The 24,675-nt window shown below is 36.3% G+C and overlaps 1 long non-coding RNA gene across 4 annotated transcripts in view; it reads right to left on the minus strand.

The window, feature by feature from the left end:
• Window positions 1–2,858: 2,858 nt before the first annotated feature.
• Window positions 2,859–24,675, minus strand: part of LOC133051945 (uncharacterized) — a 121,086-nt gene continuing 99,269 nt past the window's right edge. The window contains exons 3-5 of one of the 4 annotated variants that reach the window (XR_009691972.1): window positions 22,603–22,721; window positions 9,526–11,942; window positions 2,859–6,136 (exon numbers count right to left, since the gene is read on the minus strand). This is a non-coding gene — a long non-coding RNA (uncharacterized LOC133051945). Of the gene's footprint in view, window positions 11,943–22,602; window positions 22,722–24,675 lie in introns of all 4 variants that reach the window. The other 3 variants (XR_009691974.1, XR_009691973.1, XR_009691971.1) reach the window with 3 other exon arrangements.

Below are 24,675 nucleotides of genomic sequence, written 5' to 3' on the forward strand. Positions count from 1 at the left end.
TTATTGCTGAGTGTTTTATTCTTTTTGGGCTTCCCTTGTGGCTCAGCTGGTAAAGAATCCTCCTGCAATGCAGGAGACCTGGGTTCAATCCCTGGGTTGGAAAGATCCCCTGGAGAAGGGAAAGGCTACCCACTCCAGTATTCTGGCCTGGAGAATTCCACGGACTGTATAGTCCACGGGGTAGCAAAGAGTCAAGACACAACTGAGAGACTTTCACTTATTCCTTTTTTTTTTTTTTCATTTATTTTTATTAGTTGGAGGCTACTTACTTTACAATATTGTAGTGGTTTTTGTCATACATTGACATGAATCAGCCATGGATTTACATGTATTCCCCATCCCGATCCCCCCTCCCACCACCCTCTCTACCCGATCCCTCTGGGTCTTCCCAGTGCACCAGGCCCAAGCACTTGTCTCACTTATTCCTTTTTGATACAACAGTAAATGGGACAGTTTTCTCCACTTCTCTGACAGTTCATTATTAATGTACAGAAAGTCAACAGATTTCTGTATATTAATTTTGTATCCTGAAACTTTACTGAATTCATCTTTTACTTATAATAGTTTTTTGGTGAAGGCTTCAGGGCTTCATGATCTGTGGTTGATGAAAATGGTGTCTTAGGTCTGCTATTATTACTATATTGTCAATTTCTCCCTTTATGTCTGCTAATACTTGCTTTATATACTTAGGTGCTCTTATATCAAATTCATAAATGTTAACAAGTAAAATATCCTATTCTTGTGCTGATCCCTTTATCATACTATAATGTCCTTCTTTGTTGTCTGTTAAAGACTTTGCTTTAAAGATGTCTTCTGATATGAGTATTGCTATCCACCCTTTTCCTGACATTTCCTTTTCCATAAAATCTTTTTTCCATCCCCTAATTTTCAGCATCTATGTGTCTTTAGCTCTGAAGTGAGTCTCATGTAAGCACATATATATGAGTCTTGTTTTTTACCCAATCAGCCACCCTAATGTCTTTTGATTGGAGCATTTACTACACTGACATTTTAAGTAATTATTGATAGGTATGTACTTACTGCCATTTTATTACTTATTATTTTTGTCAGCCTTCCCTGTTTTTTTTATGTTTTAGATTCTTCCTTTTTGGTTTTTTATTTACTTTTGTGGTATGCTTGTTTCCATTTCTCTCACTGACAGTAACACAATAATAGTACGAAACTTTAACACCCCTACTTACATAAATGGATAGATTATCCAGACAAAAAATAAAACACTGGTCTTAATGACACATAAGACCAGTTGAACTTAATTTATATATTTATAATATAATATTAACATTCTTCTAATAATATTAATATTTGATATTAATTAATTAGAAGAATATTAATATTCTCAAGCAGGTTGTTTGTATCAATTTTTCTCTGGTTAATGTGCCATATTTTCCTTTATTAAAATGTCATATAGTTCTTCTTAAAAACTGGATGTTTTGAATGTTATAATATAGCAACCATAGAAATTAGATTGTCACCCCTCCCCAGGATTTATTATTGCTGCCTATTGGAGAAGTTGTTGATCATATAGTGACTGTTTTTTTTTTAATGTAAGAAAAATAATTCTCAATTATTTTAAATGGTAGCCTTTTAATATGAGCATTCTTTTTTCATAAGTTTTGTAAGTTTCATAAGTATAGTTAATTTACAATGTGTTAATTTCTGCTGAACAGCAAAGAAACTTGGTTATACATACATTATTATGTATTCTTTTCAATTACATTTTATCATAGGATATTGAATATAGTTCACTGTGCTATACAGTAGAACCTTGTTTACCCATTCTATATATAATAGTTTGCATTTACTAATCCTAAACTCCTGTATCTTCCCTCTTTTATCCCCTTCCCTCCCCCTTTACAACCACAAGTCTGTTCTCTATCTCTGTGAGTTTATTTCTGTTTTGTAGATGTGTTCATTTGTGTCATATTTAAGATTTCACATATAAACAATATCATATGGTATTTGTTTTTCTCTTCCTAATTTACTTCACTTAGTTAACTTAAGCTTTCTTAATAATGTTTTTTCTTTCTTACTAAATCACATTGTATTATTTTTATATTTTCCCCAGTTCCTCTCAACAGTCATTTGAATCTACCTGTGGTTCTTTTATTTCGTAGACATTAATATGCACGGTTCTCTACTACAGGATTCTGTTCTTGAATTTTAGTCTACTTTTATTTTCTCAATAATAATAATAATATTTGGATGGATTTGTAAATATTCAATCTCCTCTTTATAGCATTAATAGAGATTCTACAGAAACTGAACCAAGTATAAGACCAGGTCCACAGAGCATAGCAGTGCAGGTGGATGTCAAAGATATAGAGACTTGCTGGAATGTGATTAAACTTTTCTTCAGGAATGGCTCAAAGCTGAGATGCTTAGAGAAAGGAAAACATAAAACACCACTCTGTATAGCTATATGATTGTGTTTCTTCAGACTCCACAATCTTTCAATGAGTTTACTAACCACGTTACTAATATATGTGGTAACCTGCTACTTATAACTAGACTTATAACTAGTCTTCTATTAATGTCCAAACTTTTTAACTGGAGCTGGAATGGAAAAACACTGTAATGACCAAGTTACTCAGTTACCTAACTAAGCTACAACCAGCATAGCACTTAAGTAAATAATTTCATGCTTTTAAAATTTAAACCAAGCATGCTATTTTTCCACACAAATTAAATCTATTATCCCACAGTTTGTTGAGTTTAAAATAATGATTTTAAAAAGCTACTAAAAATATACTAGCAAAACTGTATAAGAGCATGAGTGTGTGTTAGGGGGAGGGAAGAGACAGAGTAGTTATATGCATAGCTACATAATTATTTCAATATTCTTTTGATTTTACCAATTTATTTTTTATAGATGTCTCATTATAACAAATACAGCTGACTCTTGAACAATGTGCAGGCTAGGCCACCAAACCCTCATGGAGTCAAATACCCGCATATAAGTTTTGACTCCCTAAAAACTTTACTAATAGCCAACTGTTAACCAGAAATGGTGCTGATAACATAAACAGTCAATTAACATATATTTGTATGCCATATATATAATATACTATATTCTTATCATAAAGTAAGCTAGAGAAAAAAATCTTATGAAAGTCATAAGGAAAATGCATTTACAGTACTGTATTAATGATATCATAAGTTAACATCTGTTTACAAGATGAATTGTCTGTCAGTACCCACATCAATATTGTTTTATATGATACAAAACACTACAGATATAATACATATTGTTAACATCAGACATCAAAAATTAAATAATGTAAAAAAATAAATTCATATTTATAAGTATGATTGATACATTGATAACAGAATCAACGATATGACTGCTTTATGTTAGCCTAGTGTAATCAATATAAGACTATATACTAATGAATGAAATGTTATAAAAATTTCATAGCACACAATATTACAATCATACTAATAATACAGTATTGGAAACATTGTTACACTCTTAAAAAGCCATTTATCTGTGATGATAAATTGATACACGGTTTCTTCAATGATGAGAGATATAAGTATACTGTAATACAATGTATTTCTTTCAAAGTAAAGTTATAAAACAGTAAGGAAAGTAACCAATTATTAACTTTATATTAAGGGTCATTCACATTATGCCTACGTAAGGATAGGTTATCAGATCAATACAAGTCTTGTATAGGATGTTCTATACAATGAATACTTATGGGATGATGACAAAAAAAGGTCTCATATAGTGTTTGCTGTAAGTTTATTAGATATTCATTTGAAGACTCTAATAGGCACACAACAGTTAAGTTTCTATAGAGAATTATGATTACTATCATAAGTGGAAATGGATCATCATAAACTCTTCATCCTCACCATTTATATGTTGAGTAGACTGAGGAGGAAAAGGAGCACCATTCCTGCTGTCTCAGGAATGGTAAAGGCAGAAGATGGAGGAGGCAGAAGGGGAGGCAGGAGAGGTGGGCACTTTACAGGTAACTTTACAGAAGTACATCATAATTTCTGTCTGAAATTTTTACCTTTTCATTTCTATAAAACTGTTTCTATAGGGTACAAATCCTTCTTCCACTGTTTTAGTTTCAGCACCTGTATCATGGAAGGGTCCATGTTATCAGTTCAGTTCAGTTCAGTTGCTCAGTCGTGTCCGACTCTTTGCGACACAATGAACCGCAGCACACCAGGCCTCCCTGTCCATCACCAACTCCCAGAGTCCACCCAAACCCATGTCCATCAAGTCGGTGATGCCATCCAACCATCTCATCCTCTGTCACCCCCTTCTCCTCCTGCCCTCAATCTCTCCCAGCAGCAGGATCTTTTCAAATGAGTCAGCTCTTCACATCAGATGGCCAAAGTATTGGAGTTTCAGCTTCAACATCAGTCCTTCCAATGAACACCCAGGACTGATCTCCTTTAGGATGGACTGGCTGGATCTCCTTGCAGTTCAAGGCACTCTCAAGAGTCTTCTCCAACACCACAGTTCAAAAGCATCAATTCTTCAGCACTCAGCTTTCTTTATAATCCAACTCTCACATCCATACATGACCACTGGAAAAACCATAGCCTTGACTAGATGGACCTTTGTTGAAAAAGTAATGTCTGCTTTTTAATATGCTGTCTAGGTTGGTCAGAACTTTCCTTCCAAGGAGTAAGCGTCTTTTAATCTCAAGGCTGCAATCATCAGCTTAAGTGATTTTGGAGTCCAGAAAAATAAAGTCAGTCACTGTTTCCACTGTTTCCCCATCCATTTGCCATGAAGTGATGGGACTAGATGCCATGATCTTAGTTTTCTGAATGTTGAGCTTTAAGACAACTTTTTCATTCTCCTCTTTCATCAAGAAGCTCTTTAGTTCTTCACTCTCTACCATAAGGGTGGTGTCATCTGCATATCTGAGGTTATTGATATTTCTCCCGGCAATCTTGATTCCAGCTTGTTCTTCTTCCAGCCCAGCATTTCTCATGATGTACTCTGCATATAAGTTAATAAGCAGGGTGACAATATACAGCCTTGACGTACTCCTTTTCCTATTTGGAACCAGTCTGCTGTTCCATGTCCAGTTCTAACTGTTGCTTCCTGACCTGCATACAGATTTCTCAGGAGGCAGGTCAGGTGGTCTGGTATTCCCAACTCTTTCAGAATTTTCCACAGTTCACCGTGATCCGCACAAAGGCTTTGGCATGGTCAATAAAGTAGAAATAGATATTTTTCTGGAACTCTCTTGCTTTTTTGAGGATCCAGCGGATGTTGGCAATTTGATCTCTGGTTCCTCTGCCTTTTCTAAACCAGCTTGAACATCTGGAAGTTCACGGTTCATGTATTGCTGAAGCCTGGCTTGGAGAATTTTAAGCATTACTTAACTAGTGTGTGAGATGAGTGCATGTTATAAAAGAAGTCAAAAGTAGTCGAGTAATTGGACACTTTGCTAGATTGTCTAATGTCAATATGTTTTCTGGCATTGCTACTAAGTCTTCTTCCTTGTCGTCTGGTACTGGTTCAGAAACACTCATCTCCATCAAGTTGTTCTCTGTAATTCTCTGGTGTGGTGTCTATTAGCTCTTGAGTTTCTCCAAGATCCATCTCTTAAAACACTCACCCCTTCCCATTATTTCTTTTTTCTTTTTTTGGTCATATCCACAATCCATTTCATGATTTATTTGATTGGCTCTGTAATAAATCCTATGAAGTCATGCAGAACATCTGGACACAGTTTTCTCCATCAGAAACTTATTGGTTGGGGCTTAATGGCTTTTTATATAACAATGATGACATCTCCAATGGTGTAATTCTTCCACACTTTTATGACACTCTATCGTAAATCTCTTCCATAGCACTGGGAAACTTTTCCATATAGTACTGTGTGTGTAACGAGCTTTAAAGGATCTTATGAACCTCTGATCTATAGGCTGAAGTAGAGACATTGTGTTTGGGGGCATAAATCACTCACTTTGATGCCTTCAGTATTGAACTAATGGGGTTCTGGACCACCAGGGGCATTGCCCAATATCAGAAGAACCCTAGAAGGCAGTCCCTTACTGGCAAAGTATTTCTTGACTTCAGGGACAAAGTATTAATGGAACCAATCCACAAAAAAGGGTTTTCATCCAGTCCTTCTTCCTGTACAACCAAAAGAATGGCAGATGGTGTTTATCCTCTCTTGTCAAGGCTGAGGGGTTAGCAGCTCTATAGGTAAAGGCAGTCCTATTCATAAACTAAAATCCATTTGCACAAAACAGAAGTTATCCTATCCCTTTCTTCCTTAAATCCTGATGTTTGCTTCTGTTCATTACTAATAAAAGTCCTTTGTGGTATTCTCCCCTCAGGATAGGGCACTTCTGTCTATATTTTAAAAACCTGCTCAAGAAGGTATCCTTTCTCCTCAGTGATTTTCTTAATGGTATCTGGGGACTTGTTTGCAGTCTCCTCAATGGCAGAAGTTGCTTCTGTTGTTATCTTGACATTTTTATAAGCTAACCTCTTTCTAAAATGATCAAACCATACTTTGTGGGCCTTCACCTTGCTTTCACTTTGCCATATACTGACATTGCTTTATTTTGAATATAGAGTCTATAGGTGGTGACTTACTAATATCCTGCACCTACACAGAATTTTTCAATATGAGATTAAATTTTCAATTTAATTTTCAATTAATCTCAATTTTCAATTTAATCTCAATTTTCAATATGAGATTTAAAAAAAAGTTATTTCACAAAAAGTGGAAGGTTTTTAGGTTTGCTGTTAGCCACAGCAATGACTTTCCAAATTTCCTTTTTTTTTTTTTACAATGGATTTTTATACTGGATTTATCTTGAAATGGCAAGTATATGTAATGTCATTCTTATAATGTAACAACTTTTCCCTGCTTCTTGGGAGCACTTCCAGCATCACTAGTGGCATTTCAAATCAGTACCATGATGTTACAGTAATACAAGGTTTACAGTATTGCACTAATATGAAAAATACACAAAAACAAGGAAAAATCACTTTTTACTGTGATACATAATTTGTTGGAGACAAACTGCTCACACGAACACGATTAACATCACACAGTGTTTCAAACAGATCCTTCCAACACTTCCCTCACTGCCATAGCAACAGGTGTGTTGTGTGCCCAGTCCCTGAGTCGTGTCTGCCTCTTTGCAACCCTATGGACTAAAGGCCATCAGACTCCTCTGTCCATGGGTTCTCCAGACAAGAATATTAGAGTGGCTTGCCACATCCTTTCCTAGCAGATCTTCCCAACCTAGGGATTGAACCCAAGTCTATGCTGTCTCCTGCACTGGCAGATGTTTTTGTTTTTGTTTTTAACCACTGAGCCACCTGAGAAGTCTGCAACAGGAGGTGGCTGCAAAACAGAAGTGATCGTACACGACTCAGGAGGACTATATCACAAAAGGTATTACATGTTTCTTCCTTGATCTCTCTCTTGGATTATTCACTCTGAAAAAATCCAACTGCTGCACTGATGCCCACATAGAAGGAATGAAGTATTCCTACCAAAAGCAATGTGACTCAGCAATGTTACAAGTGAATCCTACAACCCAGTTAAACCTTCAGATGATTCCAGTCTCATCAGACTTCCTGGCTCCCATATTCTCAGAACTGCTGTGCCAGAGCTATTAGCTAAACTACACGCAAAGTTCTCACACCTACAAACTGCAAGGAAATTAATGTTTGTTGGTTTAAGCCATCATATTTTGGGGCAATGTTTTCTTTTTCTTTTTGGTCGCTCCAGACGGTTTGCAGGATCTTAGTACCCTGACCAGAGACTGAACCCAGACCCCTGGCAGTGAAAGTGTGGAGTCCTAATCGCTGGACCACTGGGGCAAACTTTTACACAACAGTAGATAGCTCATAAACATACTTGTATTGAAAACAAAAGTATTAAAATTTTTAAAGCAATTCTAAAAAATATACTAGATGATAATCCTTTCCAATGGTAACCAGAAAAAGATATTTGTAGAACAGGTCAAAGAGTATTCAAAAGGATTCAAGATATAGACAGCTTCTCTGTTAAAACTCTGACCTCTACAGAAAAGGAGACATTTAAAAGCTTAGTGTCAATTTCTAGCATGAAACTCTGAGCTTCAGGGGGTTTCTGAGGTTGAGGAAAAATATGTGACCACAAGGTGGCAGTAACATACAATGAGCTTTATTTGCGTGCTTCTTTAATAGACTCGTATGAACGATAGGGTATGTGGAAGTTATTCAGAGCATGAGACCTTCCAGAGGCCCATCAATCAGAAGGATAAGAAGGCAAAATAACTCCCAGGAAAAAAAGAGACTAGGAGAAGGGACTTATTGTCGAGATGGTATCACTCAACAGCAAGATGGGGCATCTGGTTCAGAGACCTGTGAAGGGCATAAGTGGCTCGGGCATCATTCATACTACCAGGGTTTACCTTATTTGTGGCCAACAGATTTGTAAGTGCAGTTTTTCCAAGTATACAATCAGGCAAGCCCTAAAAGTCTAAAAAATATGCTTATAAGGGCACATTTAAAGCAATTGTGTACAATGTATTATTTGTAAAATGTGTTAATAACTGAGTTAAACACTGGTGGGCTTTCATGTTAGGTATTCTGGACCGCTGTGAAGGAAAAAATGTAGGGCCAATGTACTGGGACTATCTTTGGCTTATTTATGTAACAGCATACCCTACCACTTCACATGTTGACAATCTTGGTATGTTGTTTAGAAAATGTCATTCAATACAACATAACCTTTTTCCATCTTAGGTCACAGGGATTCTTCATTGGGTTCTCTATAGGTTAAATAAATTAAATAAGGATTAAACTCTGACCTTGGAGAAAAAACTTGAAAGATAGGTTATTTACAATCAACTAAGTTTCACTTTAAATCTTGTATTTGTTTTCTATTCCTGACTAGAATTACCATGAACGTAAAAGCTTTAAATAACACACATGTATTTGATCATGTTATCTGTGTGCCAAGGATCCGGGACACCTTAGCTGCCTCCACTTAAGAGTCTCACTAGACTGTAATCAACATGTTGGCTAGACTATACTCTCATATGAAGGAATAGTTAGGAAAGAATATACTTCCAAGTTCATTCAGGTTGTTGACAGAAATCACGTTATTGAATTGAAACCAAACTTCCAGACATTTTGCTGGCTGCCAGCAGGAGACTGGTGCACATAGTATCTGTTTCCCATGTGTCGCCCCAACATACTGCTTATATTTTCAAAACAGTAATGAGTTTCTTCCTGCAGTCTGATAAGATAGTTTTATATAACATGATATAATCATAGAAGTGATTCTGGATCATATAATATAACCTAATCAAGCCAATGACATTCCATTACTTTTGCCATTGTTTACAATTTGTTATTGGTAAAAAGTTACAGGTACTGTGTGCACACAAGGGGAGGGGAATAAACAAAGACGTGAACACTAGTGGACAAGAAATCATTAGGAGTTATCTTATGGTTTGTCTGCTACAACTTATTTTTTTCTAAAAATTGGAATAAGAGAGGCTGTTACTTACACATGATATCTCCCAGGGCTTCTCTGGTGGTTCAGACGGTAAAGAATCCACATGCAACGCAGGAGACCTAGGTTTGATGCCTGGGTTGGAAAGATCCCCTGGAGGAGGGCATGGCAACCCACTCCAGCATTCTTGCCGGGGAGTCCCCATGGACAGAGAAGCCTGGTTTAAGAAGATACCCAACTACTATGAATTTTATATACATATTTGTATGTGTGTGTGTGCATATATATACATATATATATGCACACACACATATACACTTGTGCCTCTGTGGTTATATGGGCTTCCCAAGTGGCCAAGTGGTAAAGAAGACATCTGCCATTTGTAAGAGATATAAGATATAAGCCCATAAGAGATGGGATCTTTCCCTGGATCAGTAAGATCCCCTGGAGTAGAAAATGGCAACCCACTCCAATATTCTTTCGTGGGAAACCCCATGGACAGAGGAGCCTGGCAGGCTACAGTTCATGGGGTTGCAACAAGTCAGACTGAGTGGTTGAGTACATACATAGACAGTTGTTATATATGACATGTATTCTTGGGAGAGGCCAGTGTCAGTTCAAGCCCTTGCAAGAGACTGAACCATACAAAATGGAGGCTGAGGAAGCAAAATTGCACAGTAGTTTAAATGTTCAACAACATATGAAACTAATCCTCACAGTAATCAACTTCATAATACTATATCTCGTTCTTTATACATTTTAAAAAATACACCAATAAAAGGAATATAGAGAAATATAAAAGTTTGGGGGAACCAAATAAGAAAATGTATAACAGAATATCATTTATAAAAAGTTTGAAAATATAGGATTATGTCATATGTCAATTAAATATGTTTTATATCTATATGATACCTTGTACTGAATCATTTTAAAAAATTAAGATCTCATAGTTGTTAAATTAATTTGACTAATGGAAAACTGATCTTCAGAGGAGCCTCAAGCTGAAGAATAAGTTCTGCAAAAAGATTATTTGTAATGTATTTTTTGGTCACTAATTTCAACAGTCAATCATACAAAAATAACTGAAATTATTTAGTAGGTAGACAGTGTACTAACTGCTTGGATCAAGTTTGGAATACTATTAATTCTACAGATAAATTTGAGAATTGACATCCTTACTATTGATGAGTCTTCAAATCCATAAAGTACGTTTCTCAATTAATTGACTGCTTTTTAGTTTTCCTTCCCATTTATGTCACCACAGAGCTCTGAGTAGAGTTTTCTGTGCAATACTCAAGGTTCACATTAGTTATCTATTTTACATTTAGTAGTGTATATATGTCAATCCCAATTTCCCAATTCATCCCAGACCACCCCTTCACCATTTCCCACCTTGGAAAACATGTCAGTTTTCTACATCTGTGACTCTTACTTCTGCTATGAAAATAATTTCATCTATACCATTTTTCGAGATTTCACATATAAGTGATATTATACAATATTGTTTTTTTCTTTCTGATTCACTTCACTCTAAATGACAATCTCTAGGCCTATGCAAATGCCATTACCTCGTTCCTTTTTTTTTACAGCTAAGTAATGCTCCATTCTATATATGTTCCACGTCTTTATCCACTCCCCTGCTGATGGACATTTAGGTTGCTTTCATTTCCTGGCTATTGTAAATAGTGTTGTAATAAACACAAGGGTACATGTATCCTTTAGAATTATGGTTTTCTCCAGATATATGCCAAGGAGTGGGATTGCTAGGTCATATGGTAGCTCTATTTTTAGTTTCCTATGAAGCTTCCATACTATTCTACACAGTGGCTATACAAATTTACATTCCCACCAACAGTATAGGAGGGTTTCCTTTTCTCCACAAGCTCCCCAGCATCTATTGTTTATAGATTTTATGACAGCTATTCTGACTCATGTGAGGTCACATACCTCTCACTATAGTTTTGATTTGTATTTCTCTACTAACTAGTAATGCTGGGTGATTGATTTCCTCCACCAAAATTTACAATTTGAAAGATTATTTAAAAACAAATTTTAATTGATTCGTAAGTATAGGTTTATTCAAATAATATATTTTGAGGGAGGTTAAACTAGTTGGTGTCTTAATATCTTTAAATGTCTTTACAATTTGTAATAATGTCACTTATTTTATTCATGATATTGATAATTTTATCATCTCTTTTTTTCTTGGAGATTATAGCAGGTAGCTTATCAAATTAATTGATTTTTAAAAGGTTTGCTTACCCTCACTAACACCAATGGACACATCATCTACACTGAAAACTAATAATGAAACACAAGCCTTAAATGACACATCAGACCTTATAGATTTAACTGTGATATAAATCCTGTGATTTATAGGACATTCCATCCAAAAGCAGCAGAATACACTTTCTTCTCAAGTAAACATGGGACATTCTCCAGGGATTACAACCTGGGCCACAAATCAAGCATCTGTAATTTAAGAAAATGGAAATCATATTAAGCAGCTTTTCGAACCACAATGCTATGAAATTAGAAATCAATTACGGGGAGGGGGGTGTAAAAAACACAAACACATGAAGGATAAACAATATGTTTCTAAATGACCAATGACTCACTGAAGAAATAATAGAGGAAATCAAAAATACCTAGAGATGAATGACAACAAGAACACAATGATGCAAAACCTATGGGATGCAGCAAAAGTTCTAAGAGGAAAGTTTATAGCAATATAATTGTACCTTGGCAAACAAGAAAAATCTCAAATAAATAGCTTAACCTTATACCTAAAGCAACAACAACAAAAAAGAACAAACAAAACTGAAATTTAGCAAAAGCAGGCAATTCATAGCAGAAATAAATGAAATGGAAATGAAGAAAACAATAGCAAAAATCAATGAAAAACAAAAGTTAGTTTTTTGAGAAGATAAAATTGATAAATCTTTAGCCAGACTCATCAAGAAAAAAAGGAGAGAACTCAAATCAATAAAATTAGAAAAGAAAAAGGAGAAGTTACAACTGACACCACAGAAATACAAAGGCTCATAAGACAAAACTACAAGAAACTATATGCCAATAAAACAGACAACCTAGAAGAAATGGACAAATTCATAGAAAGGTCAAATTCACAGAAAAGCAGGGAATGCCTTTGAAGGAAAGCTGAGCAGCCATGCTGAGTCACACAATGGGTAGAGCCACCACTGTAGCCTCTCTCTCTCTCCATACACCAGAACCAGCAATTGAGCAATAGTGAAAGAGAAAGTCACTCATTCACGTCTGACTCTTTTGGACCCCACGGACTGTATAGTCCATGGAATTCTCTAGGCCAGAATACTGGAGTGGGTAGTCTTTCCCTTCTCCAGGGAATCTTCCCAACCGAGGGATCGAACCCATGTTTCCTGCATTGCAGGCAGATTCTTTACCAGCCAAGCCACAAGGGAAGCCCAAGAGAAAGATGCTAAAAAAAGGTGGCCCTTGAGTGCCTGATGCACTGAGCAATAGACAAAGATGAGCCAGGGAAGCTCTTTGAGCACCAGCTGCCAGAGGCTAGAAAAGAATCCTAACAGAGTGATACTTCCTGCACCTGTGACCACCAACTTCCCTGTGCTTCTGATGCCACTGGGGTCCCTACAATCCAAGCAGCTCTGCAACCTTCACATCCAGAACTTACTGGGTCAACCCAAGTTTTCCACAGCAGCATCCAGAGGAAACTCCTATGAGTAACCCATGTATAGAGGTAGGAATAAAACTATAATTGAGCACCAGAAGCAGAGAGACTAAGGTAGAAAATAGAAAACTTTTCCATCAGCTGCACAAGCTGCAGACTAAATCCACACGATCAACTGTGTAGACTCTGTGTCTGAAGAATACATAAAAAGACAATCAGTGTTTCCACAAAAGAAAACATTCTAGCTCTGTCACCTACGAACATTGGAGGCAAGCACACATGGGAGTAGGGTCAAATTAGAGTCCAAGCTGTAACCACAGGGACCACAGCAGGTCCAGAGACCAGCCCACCTCAGCACTGAAGGTCTTTCTAGGGAGGCAGAAATGGGCTGTGGCTCACAAAGGGGACAAGGACACTAACAGTTGAGACCCTAGGAAAACATTTATTATTATTTTTTGTTGGGATTCATTGTTATTGATTCGGGATTTCCTTTTTTTTTATTTTTACTCCCTTCTTTTTTCTTTGTTGTTGTGGTTGTTTTTATTATGATTATTTCTACTTAGGCTCTTGGGAACTTTTTTCTAATCACACTTTCATTTCCTTAATATATCTCCGTCTACTTTGGCCTTCTGCTCTTCTATGTATTCAGGGGTGTTCTCTATTTGTTGTAGCTTTTCTTTAATATATATGGCTCTTTTTTATATTCTTCTACTTAACTTCGCCTTTTTATTTTTTTCACCATTTTTATTTATGTGTTTTGTTTTACTTGCTTTATTCCTCACTTGGCACTCGTTTTTCATTTCATGTTCTGTTTTGTGTTTCAGTTTTGTTTTTAATTGGTTGATATCATGTTTAGTTTCTTTTGTTCTCCGGGTCACTCTCTTGTACTTTTGTCTTCTTTGGTCTTTCTTTTCTCTTTGTTTCTATGTATATATCTGTGTGTGTTATGTTCCTTTCTTTTTGTTTCTGTTTGTCTGATTTCGCTTTTACTATTTGGGCTTCGTTTTTTGTTTCTTCTACTGGGTTTATTGTTCGTTTGTTTTAATCCCCTTTATTGATATAACAAATGGCTCATGCGGTCTTGGTACCCTGACCAGAAGTCGGGCCTGACCATCTGGAGGTGGAGTGCTCAGATCAGGAAGCTAGTGCCAGAGTAATCCTGACCTCAGAGATTATTAATCATGAGAACTTCCACAAAGGCTTCCATCTGAATCAAAGACCTGAAACCACAAAACTGCCTGCAGCACCCAGGGCTGAACACATCACTGAAACAACAAGCAAGACGGTAATATAAAACCATTTATGAACAGACAGGCTGACAGAGACACCACCATACACATCACCTCACAAAGTCCTGCCCATCAGAGGGGGGGGAAAACTAACCTCCATCCATCAGAACGCAGGAACAAGTGCCTCCCAACACAAAGCCTACACAAGCAACTAGATGAACCTCACCCACCAGAAGCAGAGACCAAAAGCAAGAAAAAGTATGACCATATAGCCTGAAGAAAGCAGACCTCAAACACAGTAATTCAGACAAAATGAAAATACACAAAAATATGATGCAGATAAAGAAATAAGGTAAAACCCCACAAGACCAAATAAAGACAAAATAAACAAACTACCTGAAAAAGAATTCAGAGTAATGATAGTAAAGATGATTCAAAGTCACAAAAACAGAATGGAGAAAATGAAAGTATCATTTAACACATTTCACAAGGACCTAGAAGAAATGAGAAATAAGCAAACAGTAATAAACAACTTAATTACTAGAATTAAAAACATCTTAAAAGAAATCAATACCAGAATAACTGAGGCAGAAGAATGGATAAGTAAGCTGGAAAACAGAATGGTGGAAAAAACTGCTGAAGAGCAGAATAAAGAAAACAGAACAAAAAGAACTGAAGATAGTCTCAGACACCTCTGGAACAATATTTAATGCAACAACATTCTAATTATTGGGGTCCCAGAAGAAGAATCAAAAGAGAAAGGGTCTGAGAAAACATTTGAAAAGATTATAGTCAAAAACTTCCCTAAGACGGGAAAAGAAATAGTCAATCAAGTCCAAGAAGGACAGAGAGACCCGTACAGAAAAAACCCAAGGAGAAACACACTGAGATATATATTAATCACAGTAATAAAAATTGAATACAAAGAAAACGTATTCAAAACAGCAAGGGAAAAGCAACAAGTAACATAAGTAACATACAAGGGAATCCTCATAATGTTCAGAGCAGATCTCTCAGGAGAAATTCTGCAGGCTAGAAGGGAGTGACAGTATACATTTAAAATACTGAAAAGGAAAACCTACAATCAAGTTTACTCTATCCAGCAAGGATCTAAATCAAAATCAATGAAGAGCTGTCTACAAGAGACCCATCTCAAAACAAGGGACACATACAGACTGAAAATGAAGGGCTGGAAAAAAATATTTCACGCCAACAGAGACCAAAAGAAGGCAGGAGTCACAATACTCATATCAGATAAAATAGACTTTAAAATAAAGGCTGTGAAAAGAGACAAAGAAGGACACTACATAATGATCAAAGGATCGATCCAAGAAGAAGATATAACAATTATAAATATATATGCACCCAACATAGGAGAACTGCAATATGTAAGGCAAATGCTAACGAGTATGAAAGGGGTAATTAACAATAACACAATAATAGTGGGAGACTTTAATATCCCACTCACACCTACGGATAGATCAACTAAACAGAAAATTAACAAGGAAACACAAACTTTAAATGACACAATGGACCAGCTAGACCTAATTGATATCTATAGGACATTTCACTCCAAAACAATCAATTTCACCTTTTTTCTCAAGTGCACACGGAACCATCTCCAGAATAGATCACATCCTGGGCCATAAATCTAGCCTTGGGAAATTCAAAAAAATTGAAATCATTCCAGTCATCTTTTCTGACCACAGTGCAGAAAGATTTGATCTCAATTACAGGAAAAAAACTATTAAAAATTCCATCATATGAAGGCTAAATAACATGCTTCTGAATAACCAACATATCATAGAAGAAATCAAAAAAGAAATCAAAATATGCATAGAAACGAATGAAAATGAAAACAGAACCACCCAAAACCTATGGGACACTGTAAAAGCAGTGCTAAGGGGAATGTTCATAGCATTACAGGCTTACCTCAAGAAACAAGCAAAAAGTCAAACAAACAACCTAACTCTACACCTAAAGCAACTAGAGAAGGAAGAAATGAAGAATGCCAGGGTTAGTAGAAGCAAAGAAATCTTAAAAATTAGGGCAGAAATAAATGCATAAGAAACAAAAGAGACCATAGCAAAAATCAACAAAGCTAAAAGCTGGTTTTTTGAAAAGATTAATAAAATTGGCAAACCATTAGCCAGACTCATTAAGAAACAAAGGGAAAAGAACAACAAAATTGGAAGAACAACAGAATTAGAAATGAAAATGGAGAGATCACAACAGACAACACTGAAATACAAAGGCTCATAAGAGATTACTACCAGGAGATCTATGCCAATAAAATGGACAACTTGGAAGAAATGGACAAATTCCTAGAAAAGTATAACTTTCCTAAACAGAACCAGGAAGAAATACAAGATCTTAACAGACCCATCACAAGCAAGGAAATCAAAACTGTAATCAGAAATCTTCCAGCAAACAAAACCCCAGGACCAGATGGCTTCACAGCTGAATTCTACCAAAAATTTAGAGAAGACCTAACACCTATCTTACTCAAACTCTTCCAGAAAATTGCAGAAGGTAAACTTCCAAACTCATCCTATGAGACCACCATCACCCTAATTCCAAAAGCAGACAAAGATGCCACAAAAAAAGAAAACTATAGGCCAATATCACTGATGAACTTAGATGCAAAAATCCTTAACAAAATTCTAGCAAACAGAATCCAACAACATATTAAAAACATCATACACCATGACCAAGTGGGCTTCATCCCAGGAATACAAGGATTCTTTAATATCTGCAAATCAATCAATGTAATATACCACATTAACAAATTGAAAGATAAAAACCATATGATTATCTCAACAGATGCAGAAAAGGCCTTTGACAAAATTCAACATCCATTTATGATAAAAACTCTCCAGAAAGCAGGAATAAAAGGAACATACCTCAACATAGCTATCTATGACAAACCCACAGCAAACATCCTCAATGGTGAAAAACTGAAAGCATTTCCCCTAAAATCAGGAACAAGACAAGGGTTCCCATTCTCACCACTACTATTCAACATAGTTTTGGAAGTTTTGGCCACAGCAATCAGAGCAGAAAAAGAAATAAAAGGAATCCAGACACCAGCCCAGGTTGGATGCATGAGACAAGTGCTCAGAGCTGGTGCACTGGGAAGACCCAGAGGGATGGGATGGCGAGGGAGGCGGGATGGGGGATCGGGATGGGGAACACATGTAAATCCACGGCTGATTCATGTCAATGTATGGCAAAAACCACTACAATATGGTAAAGTAATTAGCCTCCAACTAATAAAACTAAGTGGAAAAAAAAAAAGGAAAAAGGATAGGAAAAGAAGAAGTTAAACTCTCACTGTGTGCATATGACATGATCCTCTACATAGAAAACCCTAAAGACTCTACCAGAAAATTACTAGAGCTAATCAGTGAATATAGTAAAGTTGCAGGATATAAAATGAACACACAGAAATCCCTTGCATTCCTATACACTAACAATGAGAAAACATAAAGAGAAATTAAGGAAACAATTCCGTTCACCATGGCAACAAAAAGAATAAAATACTTAGCAGTGTATCTACCTAAAGAAACAAAAGACCTACACATATAAAACTATAAAACACTGATGAAAGAACTCAAAGAGGAGACAAATAGATGGCGAAATATACCATGTTCATGGATTGGACAATCAATATTGTGAAAATGACTATGCTACCCAAAGCAATCTATAGATTCAGTGCAATCGCTATCAAGCTACCAATGGTATTCTTCATAGAACTAAAACAAATAATTGCACAGTTTGTATGGAAAAAAAAAAAAAAAAAAACTCGAAAAGCCTAAGCAATCTTGAGGAAGAAGAATGGAACGGGAGGAATCAACCTGCCTGACTTCAGGATCTACTACAAAGCCACAGTCATCAAGACAGTATGGTACTGGCACAAAGACAGAAATATAGATCAATGGAACAAAATAGAAAGCCCAGAGATAAATCCACATACCTATGGACACCTTATCTTCAACAAAGGAGGCAAGAATATACAATGGACAAAAGACAACCTCTTTAACAAGTGGTGCTGGGAAAACTGGTCAACCACTTGTAAAAGAATGAAACTAGAACACTTTCTAACACCATACACAAAAATAAACTCAAAATGTGTTAAAGATCTAAATGTAAGACCAGAAACTATAAAACTCCTAGAGGAGAACATAGGCAAAACACTCTCTGACATAAATCACAGCAAGATCCTCTATGACCTACTTCCCAGAATATTGGAAATAAAAGCAAAAACAAACAAATGGCACGTAATTAAACTTAAAAGCTTTTGCACAACAAAGGAAACTATAAGCAAGGTGAAAACACAGACTTCAGAATGGGAGAAAATAATAGCAAACGAAGCAACAGACAAATGATTAATCTCAAAAATATACAAGCAACTCCTGCAGCTCAATTCCAGAAAAATAAATGACCCAATCAAAAAATGGGCCAAAGATCTAAACAGACATTTCTCCAAAGAAGACATACAGATGGCTAACAAACACATGAAAAGATGCTCAACATCACTCATTATGAGAGAAATGCAAATCAAAACCTCAATGAGGTACCATTATACGCCAGTCAGATGGCTGCTATCCAAAAGTCTACAAGCAATAAATGCTGGAGAGGGTGTGGAGAAAAGGGAACCTTCTTACACTGTTGGTAGGAATGCAAACTAGTACAGCCACTATGGAGAACAGTGTGGAGATTCCTTAACAATCTGGAAATAGAACTGCCATATGACCCAGAAATCCCACTCCTGGGCATACACACTGAGGAAACCAGATCTGAAAGAGACACGTATACCCCAATGTTCATCGCAGCACTGTTTATAATAGCCCGGATATGGAAGCAACCTAGATGCCCAACAGCAGACGAATGAATAAGAAAGCTGTGGTACATATACACAATGGAACATTACTCAGCCATTAAAAAGAATACATTTGAGTCCGTTTTAATGAGATGGATGAAACTGGAGCCCATTATACAGAGTGAAGTAAGCCAGAAAGATAAAGACCAATACAGTATACTAACGCATATATATGGAATTTTAAAAGATGGTAACGATAACCCTATATGCAAGACAGAAAAAGAGACACAGATGTATAGAACAGACTTTTGGACTCTATGGGAGAAGGCGAGGGTGGGATCATCTGAGAGAACAGCATTGAAACATGTATACTATCAAGTGTGAAACAGATCGCCAGTCCAGGTTTGGATGCATGAGACAAGTGCTCGGGCCTGGTGCACTGGGAAGACCCAGAGGGATGGGATGGGGAGGGAGGTGGGAGAGGGGTGCAGGATGGGGAACACATGTAAATCCCTGGCTGATTCATGTCAATGTATGGCAAAAACCACTACAATATTGTAAAGTAATTAGCCTCCAACTAATAAAAATAAGTGGAAAAAAAAATCAATGAAGAGATTAAAAGCCTTACAGATAAGCAAAATTTAAGAGAACTCAGCAACACCAAACCAGCTTTACAACAAATGCTAAAGGTACCTCTCTGGGCAGGAAACACAAGAGAAAAAAAGACCTACAAAAACAACCAAATCCAAAACAATTAAGAAAATGCCAGCTGGAATAGACTTATTAATAATCACTTAAAATGTAAATAGATTAAACACTCCATCCAAAAGTCACAAACTGGCTGAACAGACACAAAAACAAGACCTGTATATATGCTGTCTTCAAGAGACACGGAAAGTGAGGGGATAGAAAAAAAATTCAATGCTAATGGAAATCAGAAGAAAGTCAAAGGAGCAATTCTAAAATAAGACAAAACAGACTGCACAATGAAGAATATTACAAGAGATCAAAAATGACACCACAAAATCATGAACAGATTAATTCAAAAAGAAGACAGAAAAATTCTGAATACTGATGCAAAGAAGAGCATCTCAAAACATAATGCTAAAACTCACAAAAGGGGAAATTAACTGTAATACAATAATAGTAGGGTACTTTAATACTCAACTTACACTAATGGACAGATGATTCACACAGAAAATCAGTAAGAAATTAAGTGGTGTTAGTGGTAAAGAATTGCCTGACATACGAAATTTGCCTGACATATGGATTCGCCATACATACAGACAGACATACAGACCAAAGGAACACAGTAGACAGCCTTGAAATAAATCCACATACCTATTGTCAATTAATCTTTGACAAAGGAGGCAAGAATATACAATGGGAAAAACTCTCTTCACTAAGTGGTGTTGAGAAAGTTAAACAGCTGCACGTAAATCAATGAAGTTGGTGATGCCATCCAACTATTTCATCCTCTGTCGTCCCCTTCATTGATTTACATCACTGACTCAATGGACATGAGTTTGAGTAAGCTACAGGACTTGGTGATGGACAACAGGGAGGCCTGGCATGCTGCAAAGAGGCCTGGCATGGGGTCGCAAAGAGTCAGACACGACTGAGCAACTGAACTGAACTGAATCAAACTTAAAAGCTATTGCACAACAAAGGAATCCATTAAAAAGAAAAAAAAAAAAAAAAAAAACAAGAAGAAAAACCATAGGGAAGAAAAATAAATGCAGGAATTCCCTAGTGGTGCAATGGTCAGGACTCTGTACTTTCACTGCTCAGGGTATGAATTCAATCCCAGGTCAGGAAACTAAGATCACATAAGCTGCATGGTGCAGTCACAGAGAAAATGAAAATGGTTCCTAATCAAACTTACAAGCTTTTTCACACTCTAAGAAAACATAAACAAAACAAAAAGACAGTCTATGAATGGGGAAAATACTTGAAAGAGATGCAAGTGACTAGGGCTGAATTTTCAAAATACAGAAACAGCAAACACAGCTCAACAACAAAAACAGACAACCCAATCCAAAAATGGGGAGAACACCTAAAGAGACATGCCGCCAAAGAAAACACAGAGATGGCAAATAGGCACATGAAAAAATGCTCATCATCACTATGTATTCAGTTCAGTTCAATTCAATCGCTCAGGCGTGTCCGACTCTGTGACTCCATGAATCGCAGCACACCAGGCCTCCCTGTCCATCACCAACTCCCAGAGTTTACTCAAACTCATGTCCATCAAGTCGGTGATGCCATCCAGCCATCTCATCCTCTGCTGCCCCCTTCTCCTCCTGCCCCCAATTGCTCCGAGAATCAGGGTCTTTTCCAATGACTCAACTCTTCGCATGAGGTGGCCAAAGTACTGGAGTTTCAGCTTCAACATCAGTCCTTCCAATGAACACCCAGGACTGATCTCCTTCAGGATGGACTGGTTGGATCCACTTGCAGTCCAAGGGACTCTCAAGAGTCTTCTCCAACACCACAGTTCAAAAGCATCAATTTTTCAGTGCTCAGCTTTCTTCACAGTCCAACTCTCACATCCATACATGACCACTGGAAAAACCATAGCCTTGACTAGATGGACCTTTGTTGCCAAAGTAATGTCTCTGCTTTTTAATATGCTATCTAGGATGGTCATAACTTTCCTTCCAAGGAGTAAGTGTTTTTTAATTTCATGGCTGCAGTCACCATCTGCAGTAATTTTGGAGCCCAAAAAATTAAGTGTGACATTGTTTCCACTGTTTCCCCATCTATTTCTGATGAAGTGAGGGGACCAGATTCCATGATCTTAGTTTTCTGAATGTTGAGCTTTAAGGCAACTTTTTCACTCTCCTCTTTCATTTTCATCAAGAGGCTTTTTAGTTCCTCTTCACTTTCTGCCATAAGGGTGGTGTCATCTGCATACCTGCAGATATTGATTATTGGGGTTATTGATTGATTACTGATTATGGGGTTATTGATATTTCTCCCAGCAATCTTTTTTTTTTTTCTAAAATCCCAGCAATCTTGATTCCAGCTTGTGCTTCTTCCAGTCCACCGTTTTAGAGAAATGCAAATCAAAACTGCAATGAGGTACCAGCTCACACTGGTAAGAATGGCCACTATTAAAAAGTCTACTTGCCTGTGCTATACACTAGGTCCTTGTTGGTTACCCATTTGAAGCACAGCAGTGTATATATATCCATTCCAAATTCCCAAATTATCTGTTCCTCCTAATGTTATGTGACAGCCTGGATGGGAGGAGAGTTTGGAGAAGAGTGGATACATATATATCTATGGCTGAGTCCCTTTGGCTGTTCACCTGAAACTATGACAACACTGTTAATCAGCTAAATCCCAATATAAAACAAAAAGATTAACAACAACAACAAAAAAACAAATAACAAGGACATAGGAACTTACCTGGTAGTCCAGTGGTTAAGATTCCACACTCTGACTGCAGGGATCATGGGGTTCGATCCCTGGTTGGAGAACAAAATTCCAGAGGCTGTGTAGAGCAGCCAAAACAAAACAAAAAACACCTAAAAGAGAAAAAAGTCTACAAATTACAACTGCTGCAGACTACATGGAGAAAATGGAAACCTCCTATAGTGTTGGTGGGAATGTAATGTGCACCCACTGCGCAATATATTATGGAGGTTCTTCAGAAAAGTAAAAGTAGAAATACCATATGACCCAGCAGTCCCATTCTTGGGCATATATCCAGAGAAAATTATAATTGAAAAAGATACATGCATAAATGTTCATGGCAGCACTAGTCACAATAGCAAAGACATGTAAACAACCTAAAGATACACTGACAGATAAAAGTATAAAGATGGTATGGTACACATACACAATGGAATAAAACTCAGCCATAAAAAAAATGAAATGCTGCCATTCACAGCAATGTGGATGCAAATACAGATTATCAGACTAAGTGAAGTAAGTCCGACAAAGACAAATATCATATGATATCTATATGTGGAATTAAAATATGACACAAATTAACCTATCTATGAAACAAAAACAAATTCAAGGACATAGAAAATAGAATGGTTGCCAAGGGAGAGGGTTAAGTTAGGGTTTAGGGGGTTTAGGGGAGGCATAGAGTGGAAGCTTAGGGCTAACAGATAAAGACTATTATATATAGAATGAATAAACAAAAAGGTCCTACTGTATAGCAAGGAGAACTATATTCAATCATAATGGAAAATAATATTTTTTAAAAGGCATGTACATATAACTGAATCATTTTACCGTACAGCACTGTAAATCAACCACATACTTCAATTTAAAATTTTTAAAAAATAAAACACTAGAAAAAAAGAAACTAGCCAAGCATAGAAAATGATTTCAAAAAAGGATATAAATTTGATTTGATTTACCCATTAAGAATGTATGAGAGTTTCAGTTTTTTCTCATCTACCTCAGGATTTCATATGGTCAATATTATGTATTTTAGCTCTTCTATCAAGTAAATGATGGTATCCAATCCTGCTATTAATTTGCATTTCTCTAATTGTTAGCAATTTTAAATACCTTTCCATGTCCTTGGTGATACATCAGTAAAATGTTCCTACGTGCATTTTGCCCAATTTCTAATTATATGGTTTGCATTTCTATTGTTGAACATTGAATATATAAATAGGAACATGCCCAGTGACACACTAGTGGTTTGTGGATATTTCCTCTGAGAATACAAATTATCTTTCAATTTTCTTTATAGGGACTTATGCAGAGCAAAAGTATAAAACTTTAATGTCATCTAATTTATCAATTCATTTTATTGAATGAATATTTTTTTGGCTGTCATCATTAAGAACAATTTGCCAAGTGCTAAGTCAAACAAATATTGTCCTATAGTTAAGTTTAAATGTTTTATACATTTGGGCATTTTACATTTAAATCCATGATCCATTTTGAGTTAATCTGGGCAGATGTGAGGTTTAGGTCAAAGTTCACTTTTAAAATTTATGCCTGTTTAACTGATCCAGAAACTAGTATAAAAAAGTGATTCATAAAATTATCCTTCAATTAAGAAATAAATAAAAATTTTTAAAAGACTGTCTTTCATCCAGTAATTTGATTTTAGACATTAGTCAAAAATAGGCTGAGTATATTTCTGAAAATCAATTTCTGGTTTCTTCTTTTTTTTTTCTTTCATTGATATAATTGTCTCTTTTCCTCCACCAAAACCATGCAGACTTGATAAATGATAACAGTTTAATGACATAAAATCAGGTAGAGAACTGTTGCTGGGAATGAAATTGGTATTGCCCCTATGGAAAATTATATGGAGATTTCTTATGATCCAGCAATCCTGGGCACACAGTCAGAAAAAACATAAACTATAATTTGAAAAGATACATGCACACCAATGTTCATAACAGCACTATTTAAAATAGATAAGACATGGAACCAAACTAAATGTCCACCAATAGATGAATGGATAAAGAAGATGTGGCATATATATGTGTATATATATATATATAT

The sequence above is a fragment of the Dama dama genome, chromosome X, assembly GCF_033118175.1.
Source record: "Dama dama isolate Ldn47 chromosome X, ASM3311817v1, whole genome shotgun sequence".
In the NCBI taxonomy this organism is placed as follows: domain Eukaryota; kingdom Metazoa; phylum Chordata; class Mammalia; order Artiodactyla; family Cervidae; genus Dama; species Dama dama.